At 38.5% G+C, this 12,202-nt stretch overlaps 1 pseudogene; it reads left to right on the forward strand.

Moving 5' to 3' along the window:
• The window catches only part of LOC124627191 (hydrocephalus-inducing protein homolog), a 50,627-nt pseudogene that overhangs the window by 7,949 nt on the left and 30,476 nt on the right, over nt 1-12,202 (forward strand).

Below are 12,202 nucleotides of genomic sequence, written 5' to 3' on the forward strand. Positions count from 1 at the left end.
ATGCACATCTATTATTAAAGTTATATTGTACAGTAGAACAAACTAACTGTGACAAGGATATTGGACCCAGAAGCAGAACACAGACACAAGTACAAAAGGTTTAATGGGTTTGATTGGAGGTTGGAGAGGACAGGAATGTGTGGGAAAGGAGTGGGGCTCAGTCCATCTGTCGAGGCTGGGATTTGAACTTGGGTCGGTGAGTCGAATGCTCAGTCTGTGAACCACAGGGAAGGCAAAGCAGGGTTGGGTATAGCGGAATGCAGGCAAGCAGGCTGGATGCGACGTGAACCTGGAGCACAGGGAAAACAACAGGGTAAGTAAACCAACAAACACTGGGCAAAAAAGAACTGAAGACAAGAAGGCCTATTGTGTTACCGCACTGGAAACCGGAATGATCTGGCCATTCAAGATGGGTTTAAATACGATGGCATATAATGAGGAGATTGGAAGCAGGTGTGTTCTCTTCAGAAAGAGACGTGAAGTGGAGTGCTACGCCAAACCCCCCAATACCCAACACACACACACACACACACACACACACACACACATATATATACAGAAATGTGAGGGAGACACTAACACCGGAAACACAAAGAACGGGGAAAACAGGTCAAACAAAGGGAATGGAAATAAATGGGAGCCTAGCCCAGCCCATGACAGTAGCCCCCTCTTAATAGGAGCCTCTGGGTGACCTGCCAAGTTTTTCTGGATAGGCCTGATGAAAATCTCAGATGAGAGAGGGGTCCAGGATGAAGGATCGAAGTATGAAGGGTGGAACGCCTCTCCATATCTTGTGGCAATGGCGAATGTGGGCTTGCACAGAGGAAACTGCAATGTTGTTCTACTGGATAGGGAATAACAGAGGCTGATAACCTGGAGAACACTTGAAGAGGGACATACCAGTGGCAGCACTGCACAGGGAGTTTCGGTCATATTCACACACATGTCTGCCCCCACCACACAAGACGGAGGGTGGTTGGTATCAGGGCTCAGGATTGCGGCTTCCTTAGAGGCAAATTAATATGCCATTAATTAAATGGCATCAGGTTTGACATTCTTGAACCCGGGGTTCAAGAATTACACAATAGTGAAATTGAATCAGCCAATGAACAGGGCCCAGCGTGTCTGGCGAGAATTTAGTCATTTGGTGGTTTAGATGTAGGCTAGGACAGGTGGTTCTCTAGCAACCATTGCAGGACCTGATGAACATGGAGGGTGTGCTCAGTGGTATGCAAGAAAAGATCAGGATATTGTCCAGGTACATAAAATCAAAGCAGTCCAGAAAATGTCTGAGGACATTTTTCACCAGGGCCTGGAACACCACTGGAGCATTGGTGAGGCCAAAGGGCATGACCAAGTACTTGAAGTGGCCCAGGGGGTGTTAAACGCCATCTTCCACTCGTCCCCCTCGTCCCCCTGATCCTGAACAGGTAGTATGCATGGTATGGTCAAGGCCAGTGGAGGCACTGCCACCACAGTGGGGGAAGGGCCAACCACAGGCAGGATGAGTGACAACAGAAACTCCATCTATATGGGGGTCGTGCTTCCTCGGCCATGAGTGACCCATTACAACGTGGTACATGGGGAAGAAATGAAGTTCAGCTGGACATGCTCACAATGGTTGCCCGAGAGGACCAGGAGTAAGGCGATGGTGTGGTGGGTTATACAAGCCAAGAATGTACCAGCCAGGGCATTAACAATGATGGGAGAATCCAGCCGTTTAACAGGGACACTGGACTGGGAAGCCAGCTCCACACTCACTGTAGGGAGATCCGGTGAAGGGAGATCCGGCACACCATGGTGCATCTGTTCTTGGTGAGTTCATGGAACATCTAGTCATGCTGGCAGAGGAGTGCACCATGGCTTGACAGAGCTGAGTGCAGGGAATCTGGTTCTGCTGGGTCCATGTTGGCCAGATTGTTCTGTGATAACCAATGAGGATGTTGGATCCAGAAGCAGAACACAGACAAAGAGCAGAAGGTTGGAAGGGTTTTATTGAATGTTGGAGAGAGTGGATGGTGGATGGTGGAAGGAACATGGATCGGTGTCTGTCGTTGCTGGGATTCGAACTTGCATCAGGGGTGTAAGAGTGGAATGCTTAGTCTGTGAATCACAGGAAAGGCAAAGCAGGGCTGGGCTTAGCAGAATGCAGGCTAGCAGGCTGGCACTAAACTTGTTAAATGAAGTAGGACTGAACTGATTTATTTATCTGTTTTGGATTACAGAGGTAGTTCTCTCCAACCTACCCCTGTGGCTAACGTGGTAAAACACATTGAATCACTTCTGCAGCCAGGTGAAAAAAAGCACAGCATTGGTGCTTTAGGGCATTTTACTGTTATTTGTGTTGTTATTGTGATAATGCATGGTACAAGCTGTTTTTAATGGACTGCTTAATGAAAAGAAAAGCTATTCAAAGAGAACATTTCCCTGTTGTGTTTTTTTATGATGTTTTCTATCACAGTGATGTTAGCAGTTCTGAGATGCTGGTTGTATGCATAAAATATGACCTTTAGGGGTTTAAGAGTTGATAAGATTTAACTGACGGTGCAAGAAGTCTAGGCACAAAGCACTGCTTATTATCCAAATGATGATTCTTCTTTAAAAAGAATAAGGATTTTTATCTGTCCATGTTTGTGCACTTGTATGTGTATTTGTGTGTATAGACATTTGTGTGCATGGTGACCGTGCCTATGAACATTCAGCATACGTTTATTTCCAAAACATGGACATGTGTGTGTGTGTGTGTGTGTGTGTGTGTGTGTGTGTGTGTGTGTGTGTGTGTGTGTGTGTGTGTGTGTGTTGACATACTCTACTGAATGTGTTTGAGCTGTCTCAGTGCATGAACACACAGGTCTTCTGAAGACTAGAGCTTTTAACATTTAATCATGCACACATTTCTAAAACAACCCTTTGAGCCCAATAGGGGAGTATCATTTTTAATTTAGCACCTTATGGTATCTCCTGATTTTATCTTCATATTAAGATGTCATTGCATGGCTTCCCCAATCACATAGAGTATGGTTGAATCACTTAGTTAGATATAACATAGTTGTGATCTGCTTTAGTACCTGACTTAGCTATAGCTTTAACAAGATAGTTGACCTGCTGTCAGGAGGACAGGAAAACGGTTTGGAGTAGTTATTTCCACTCTAATTATTTTTGTTTATAGTATATACAAGAGCAATGAATAAAAATAAAAACAGTCAGTATTACATTTTTAAGGGTCTGCATGATTGGTTTTGTAATTGCATTGCTTATAAACAGTATTGCATAAGGGCACACCATAGTCTTAAGGACAAATTAGCTAGTAGAAATTACTAAACTTCATAATAATCTAATGCCTTTTTTGGTTTCCACATCTTAACAGCTGTGCAGTGAGCTTAAAGAGGATGACTTTGCAGCATTCTGGAAGCTATCACTTTTAAATAGATAATATCTAGCTGTTATAGAGACTAGAGACTAGCTTGGCCAGGGATCAAGTAGTTGATCCATTTTACATTTCTGGATACTTCCTGACTGATTTGTTTCTCATCTGCTTGCTTGGTGCAGTGAAATATGTATGAGAAATAGAGATGCACCATGTCTCTTTATGCATCATTGCTCTTCATATCAACACCAGCGAGTCTGGACTGTGTCTACTCTTTTTACAGTGAGAGCACTTTCACATCTCAAGGGAAACTTCAGCACCCCTCCTTCATCCCCTTATTACCACCCAAACTTCCCCACCTCTCAATAATAGTGTAATGTTTTCCCCCCAAACAGATGCTATGAATAGAACAATGCATATTTCCAACTTTGCTATGACAAATAGTTTCTTGTATTCAAAGTAGCATGCATATCTCATTCTGTGAATTTTTGTTGATTATGAATTAAGTCTGGGGTATTACTGACAGCTCCATTGCCATTACTGTTCACAGGGTAGAGAAATCTCATTACAGTGTTTGGGGACGAGATGTCTAAGGGACCTACAGACGTCTCAGTAGTGGATAAATGTCAAGACTTAGACAGGGATAACTAATGAAATAAAACATCTGCCTAGTAACAAAAAAACCAACAAAAAAACCTATTGTGAGTTTTCACACATTAAACCAAAAACAAACAAACAAAAAACATGGGTCATACTACCGTAATGTTGTCCTCAAACAGGATGATCACTAACAAATTCTTCTTGATATGCTGTTCTGTACAAAATCCACCAAACTGCACCAAATGTTTGTTGTTACTTACTGTATGTGTTATAATAGTGAGGTAAGCAATACATAATTATATTTTCTTTCTCTTACCCAGCTCTGCTTACTTGGATATCTTACACAGTCTTTGGGTTGATTGGTACTGTTACCTTTTGATTGCAGATTTCTGTATTATTTGAACATTAACTCACTATGTTTGCTTATCTCAATTGTGAATAATGACCCTGGGAGATCATAAATTTATTGAATCAGTATCCAAGGCTGACTATGTAAGAGAGTTCTCTGATCAGCTTTTTAGTCCAGTGAATTAGTGTCAGTGAAGAGAAACGGAAGTGAGCAAAGCAGGCCACACATGTATTGCATGTAAACTTCTGCTTCACAATTGTCAAGTTCTAGCTAGCTATATTTTTGCAATTAAATTCTGTATGGGCAATTTAAACAGATTCACAGTTGAAAATATTAACTAGGCTAATTTCTTTGTCAGAATAGTAGGTCACTTTGCAGTAGGTAGTACTACTGTTACAACACTAGTATACTGTTCTGATCTATTTAGACCAATATTTAGAGCATACACATATGTCTATCCACAAAACTCGGTCCACAGTTTTTAATATACACCTTTCTGTGTAGAGAATGTTTTAATATTAACTTTTACTAATACCAGATTCATTTTTTACCCTTACCCATCTCCAAAAATTGAACTTTTTTCACATTTATTTACTATGGGATGGTCTTTGTCTTTTCTTTAAAAGAAAAAAAATACAATTAAAGAGTCAATAGTTTCCTTTTTTTAGGTTAAGGTTAGTGTTAGGTTTAGGTGTAGGCATATGATTAATTAGATACATTAATATTTATGTCAGTGGAAGATCCTCACAAGGCATGACAAATGGTGTGTGTGTGTGTGTGTGTGTGTGTGTGTGTGTGTGTGTGTTGTCTGTTATTTGCCTTTGTCAGTTCTGTGCCGACAGTGTTAATGATGTTAAGTCTTATTTTTCAAGACCCCGCCTTTTTCTGTCTTTTTCCCCCAAAGCATTTTCCCCTATCTTAGCAGTTGAACATCACTGTTAATAATTTTTTTTTTTATTTTATTTTTAAATTGAGACAAAAATCAATTTATGTTCCCTTTTTGAGGATCTGTGTTTTTATGTCAGACAAATAATGTGGTTTACTCTTTGTATATAATGTGGTTTACTCGATGTGATTAGTCAGTCATTGAAACAAGTTTTGTCTCTGAAAGAAATTACAATAACAACTGTAAATGTGTAAATGTGAATAATATGGTGCTCTGTATGTTGTTTAACAGCTATTATTATTAAAGAGCAGGAAAAACATTGTAATTGATACTAAACCATCCCCATTGGGCGTCAAGTGATCATCTTGCAGGCCTCAGGTGACCTGCATGTTTGTGTCTAGGTCTCTATAGAAAACAGCCATGAGAAAGAACCATGGTGATTTCTTATTGATTTCATAGTGAGAAAAATAGATGTATTCCCTGCAGAAAGCATGCAACACTCATATAAATGCAATCATTTGTGAAACATCAAAAATGTGCACTGTATTTTTTCTGCAGAGCTCATAATTTTTCTGTATGTTGGAAATGAATTTGGACAGTGTAAACATACTGTTTAGAATCACTGTGAGGTTCTCAGTTTACAGTGAATTCAGTTTACAGTACAGTACATTTATAATCCTTATGTGCTGTTGAAGCTATCGCTTGCAGTTTTTTTTTTTTAATAGAGGTTCCTCTGAGTGTCAGTCTATTGAGTGCTAGAACACTTGACTTCTGGTAAAGGATACAGTTTACCTGACTGTGTAAAAATATAAAAACAAGACCAATTACACTGTGTACTCTATATTAGCTCTTTAGGGGGACTTCAAGGAAACATTTTTAGTGCTCGTTTCTGATGAATCCCTTGACCTGCCAGTAAAAACTAAAACCATACCCTGTGTTTTTTAAAAATTTTTATTTGAATACTCTCCACTTTGTGTGCTGGGCTGTGAGTGTGTTTTCAGTCATTGTTTTTCTAGGTCAGGATATCTGGTCGAGCATGAAGCTGCTGCTTTGAATGTAGCCAAATGAACAAAAATCAGTCAAAATACTGGAATAATTTACATACTCTGCTCCTGACTTTGGCCCTTGTTTGAATAGCATTTTGTATGTTGTTGGTTGCTGTGGAGTCATGTGACTGCATGCCCCTGGATAGCACTTGTCTAAATAGATAATTAAGTGCCAACTTAGCAGTCCAACAGTGCCACCTTGGTGTTCATTCCAAAGTACTTAAAAACTGTAGTTGTCTTCAGCTTAATCTTTTATCCCTTCAAAGCATTTGAACTATTTAGAATTTTACTTAAACAACATCTGCTGAGTACAAATGTTATTTATTAAACTCAATGAGTACCTTAATGCTAATCAATACATGTAAAACTCCAGTGACTCCAGTGTATATTTGCTTAGTTCAGTGTGCTGATAATTCAAGAGGTGAATAATAATCCAAAGTATTCTCTTTTTGTTCTTATAGGAGAAGACATTTACGTCAGTTTGTATGGAGCCTCCACAAACATCAACGTGAGGCTGGATAAAAACTCACTGTGAGTGGAGAAGACCTATATCACCATGCCACATCTTGAACAGAAGTGACTCCATAGTGCATTTCCAGTGGAAGAGTTTTGTCACTGAGGAGGAGGAGGAACAGTATAGACTAAGGTCTAATTAGTTTGACTAAAGCAGATTCCCCAAACTCCAGAGTTTTCTTAAATTCCCAGATTATAATTCAAATCAACAAAGCATCTTATGTTGATTATGTTCATTACACTATACAGTCATACAGAGAAAAGACAAAACATATTACAAGCTTAGAAAGAATATATAAAGTTTGGTATGATCATATTGTTAGATTAGCATAGGCCAGTCTTTATGATTATAGCAGCAGTTCTTAGGAAATGTGTCTGTTATACTTCCTTTGTCTGTTTATGTTTGAACCTGCTTCAGAGGGTAATCTTATCTGGATAAGTCTTTAGGGTATCCAGGTGAGCTCAAAGTCCACAGGAGCATAGTGTGGGTTATAAATGTAAGAAATCTCCAGATTATTCAGTTCTTCGTAAAGAATATTATTCAATAAGTGTGCAATAAATGTGCTTTGGTTTATTCAGTAACTACAGTGCAATGAATATGAAAGGCATGTAGTTATAAGTGTAAAAAATGGAAGGCTGGACCCACCAATATGTCCTGTGATTTAAGGGTTAAACCTGGGTTTGTGGATTGGCTTATCCTAAAATATCTTACATTGTCTTTTAATCATATCTATCAGAATACTGCTCCACTTAAAGGGGCTGAAATGCTCTCCCTTACAAAAGCAGTCATGAATATCAAGGATTTTGTATTTTAATCTGACCTTCTCCCTCTTCTGTTTTCTATCTCCCTCCATTTCATTTTCTATCTAGGCTTGTTTCTGAGCTGCAGCAGGAGGAGGATGAGATGGAACCGTTTTTAACAGAGTGTGGCACTGACCCCATTGTCCGAGACCACCTCTCAGTGCTCTCACGTACCTTCCAGCACAGACGCAAGCAGCTTTATCAGGACAGTCTGCCTTTCAGTGACCAACACATCATCATAGAGCCACAGGTGTCTAATGGGCGCACACACACACGCGCGCACACACACACACACACACACACACACACACACACACACACACACACACACACACACACACACACACACACACACACACAAAACCAGTGGCTGAAGAAATTCACAATTCCTTCATCTGAATAAATCTAAAAATAGAATTGAATTAAAATGGAACAGAACTATATGTAGTATGTAGATAGCATAAACATAAACTTTGCTAAATGTCTTCTTACACTTTATACAGAAATATAAAATGATATTATATATTCAACAAACCATTGCAATAATTCAACTTATCAACTTAAAAACATTCTACATTTATTAATATATGTAGTGTCTAATTAAACCTGCACCATTTCACACACCAAACCCACATAACAATCCTGACCTGCCTTTTCTATTTGGACAGGTTTCCTTTAAATATATAGACAATTGCATGAATGACATATTTACATTGCAAGAAATCTTCTGATGCTATCTAAAAATGTGGAAAATGTTAGAACTAAGGGGTATGACAAAATTTAATCTTGTGCATGATGTGCAATATAAATCAAAAACATATTTGAGAGAAAATATTAGAAAAATGTATTACCCAAAGAAACACTGCATACATCTGAGTATTAAATACAAAGGAATAGGGACTGGTAGTAATACTCTAACAAGGCCTAATAACTACTGTAATACTGTAATAAGGGGTTTGAGTTCTATAAAGTATAACCATAGAGTTAGTGAGATACCAATCGAATGTTTTAAAGAGTATATATGATTTATGCTGCATTAAATACAATAATTCAACTTAAGCGAAGTTAACTGCATCATTCAATCAAGTTACAATCCCAAGTCAGGGATTTTTGGCAGAAGATAGCTGAAGAATCTACTTTGAAATTCAAAATTCAAACAAATACAGCTAGCTCCTCCCGTCAGTATTCTTTCTAAGGCCATGCCTCCAAAACAAATGCACATGTGCTGCCTAGACTAGTTCACCTGAATGCTAATGCCTGCGGGGGATCTTACTGATCTGAAAGGCAAATAGATAGACTTCTGATTGGTTGGATCAACAATATTTTGCCTACTGTTTATGGAACAAAATGTTCTTTGTATTTGTTGTTATTTTGTATATTATTTTTTAATGACAGCTGCCAGAAGTACCTCAGTGAATATCTCCAAATGCTGTTGTACTCTGGTATGTGGAGAGAACAGACAAATTGCCTGCCTTTTTAGCAAAACTAATTATTGTTATGCAATCTGGTGTGTGTATTGCATATATCACATTTTCCCCCATTTTTCTTCATAAAGAAAATGTTGCAGTAAAAAAATCCCACTGCAGCTAATATTATCTACCTTTATACAAAAGAGTTTTAAGACAGCAATTTTTTCTTTTATTGTCCCATGGTTCTGCATTGCTCCTATTTTACTGAGTGTTTCTGCTGGAGTAATTCTGCCATGTTGCCACATTTACACATCACATTGGTTTACTAATGCTGCACCCTTAAAACTAGATAACAGTTAAACTGGTTCTGTTTAACTCGCAACATCATCAACTTTTCCATCTTATAATGCATAATAGATAATAGGGAGTTAAGCAGCAGCTGCGAGTGGAACGGTTACGGTGACCAGAAGGAAGCTGTTACAACACCGTACCCGAGAATGTAAAAATCACTAAGCAACCGTAAACGTAAAACCGTAAAAAGACGGCACAACGTAGCATTCAGTCATTTACTGAAATATAAAAAAAATATAATTTAAAAAAAGCAAGAGAATGATTGCTTTTGGCATTAAATAATAATCTATTGTCATAAAAACAGTTTTTACTCTCGTATGATGCCAAGTCTAAAAACGTAGATTTGCAGTGTAATATATATATATACAGTATCTCACAAAAGTGAGTACACCCCTCACATTTTTGTAAATCTTTTGATTATATCTTTTCATGTGACAACACTGAAGAAATGACACTTTGCTACAATGTAAAGTAGTGATTGTACGGCTTGTATAACAGTGTAAATTTGCTGTCCCCTCAAAATAACTCAACACACAGCCATTAATGTCTAAACCACTGGCAACAAATGTGAGTACACCCCTAAGTGAAAATGTCCAAATTGGGCCCAAAGTGCCCTGTATATGTACAGTATTTGTCTTTTAATCATGATTACATGGAGGAAGACAAATGCCTAAATGAATTTTGTGTCAGAAAATTAAAATTAGCTTAAGTTTAAAACATATCAACACAGATTAAATAAAGGACTAATGGTACAATCATATACTTATGTAATTACAATGTCATATAACATAAAACATGAAATTTTCTTGCCTAATCTGTCACGCTGTAAGGACTATGGCAAACCAGCTATTCTCTTTGTTTCTGGTTGACAACTGACTGTAGTACATGACCGTAGACTCAATAAACTAAAATATCAACACTACATACAGCCTATGTCTTCTCCGCATTTTTCATGTTAGTGAAACTCTCATGTCAGTGGCCATGTACACTACATGGCCAAAAGTATGTTGACACCTGACCATCACACCCATATGTAGGACTTCCCCAATCTGCTGCCACAAGTTTGGAAGCACACAGTCTAGAATTTCTTTTGTAGGCTGTAGAATTAAGATTCCCTTCACTGGAACTAAGTGGCCCAAACCAGTTCCAGCATGGCAATGTGCCTGTGTACAAAGAGAGGTCCATGTAGACATGGTTTGTCAAAGTTGAAATGGAAGAACTCAAGTGGCCTGCACAGAGCCCTGACCTCAGCACCACAGAACACCTTTGTGTTCCAGGTCTCCTCACCCAACAGCAATGCCTGACTTCACTAATACTCTTGTGTCTGAATGATCACAAATCCCCACAGCCACGTTCCAAAATCTAGTGGGAAGCCTGTGGAGGTTATTACTGTAACAAACCTAACCCACAAACCTTTGGCCATATTGTGTTGTACAGACCAGCCTGAAGCCTGGAGAATGGCCAGACTGGATTGAGCTCAAAGAAAGCCTATAGTAACTCAAATAAGCACTCTTTACAACTATGGTGAGAGAAAAGCACCTCAGAATGCACAACACATCAAACCTTGAGTGGATGGGCTACAGCAGTAGTAAACCACATCAGGTTCCACTCCTGTAAGCTAAGAAAAGAACATGAGGCGATCATGTGCACAGACTCACTGAAAGTGGACATTTGAAGACCAGAAAAAAAACAGGTGATTTTTTTTATTTGTAATTTTCAACTGTCCGGTTTGAATGAGCCTGTGCCCATGATAGCCTCTGAAATACTCAAACCAGCCCATCTGGAACCAACAACCATGCTACAGTTAAAGTCACAGAATTCACACTTTAAAGCAGAATCCATATAGTTTTTTGTGGGTTTGTTCTGGATGGGTGAGTAAATGGTTTTGTCTGCTGTGGTTTTGGACCCGTGTCTGTCTTTTCATTTTCTCATTCAATCATACCACCTGTCCTGGATGATAGAGACAGATCTGTCTCAGTGGTTTAATTTGCTCCCCAAGATACCAGCTCAGCACGCTGATGAAACATGTTCCCTGTCTCCTCCGTTCACTCCTCCCATAACATTAATATTAGGACAATCACTGTATCAGTGAAACACTGTGGTCTCACATTTTTGTGCAACATTTTCACGTTCCTGAGAATGACCGTCCCATGCAGATAGCTGCTACCTGCTAAACAGAATGCACCTAAAGTCCACATTAAACAGTGCTGCCTATCTATGTTCGTATCGCTAAAAAGCACAAGTCGAGGAAATCTGTGTCATGTAGCACTGCGAATTCCTTTATAATGTGTTAAATCGTGGATTTAGACAAATTATAAATTCTATAGTTATTAAGCTAATTTTTTTGTCCAGGACTTTTTTTTGTTTTATGCATTATTAATTGACACCACATTAGTTTTAACTTTTTTACTGTGTATTTTGTCTGATGTGCATGTTTTCAGAAATGATTTTTTTTCTTGGACTATATGCAACTTTATGTCTGTTTGAAAAAGAATCTCTTTTCCTCAGTTGAAAAATAACACTCATTTAACTAGCAAAGGGCAGCCTCTTCAGCAAGCGTCTTTGCGTTATATTTATATAGTTATATATGATGTGATGTTATTGCCTAGTGAATTCTATGGTGAATTACTTTTGTAGCATAAAGCTTACTGTACACCATAACCTAGAGACAGACAGTGGTTTTTAATTGTAGCTTTGTAGTCTCTGTTGTGGAAACTATTGAGTTATTGAGGTTTTTTTTTTTTACAATATTGTTTTATTCAATTTACATTCATTACTCTTTACATGTTCTATTCAAGACAGCACTGCCTTCAAACACATCTAAAAGCAAGTGAAGTGCCTGGGGGTGCAGTGTTTAATGAAGCTGAGTGGAAAGAATAT

The sequence above is a fragment of the Ictalurus punctatus genome, chromosome 4 (genome assembly GCF_001660625.3).
Source record: "Ictalurus punctatus breed USDA103 chromosome 4, Coco_2.0, whole genome shotgun sequence".
Classification (NCBI taxonomy): Eukaryota; Metazoa; Chordata; class Actinopteri; order Siluriformes; family Ictaluridae; genus Ictalurus; species Ictalurus punctatus.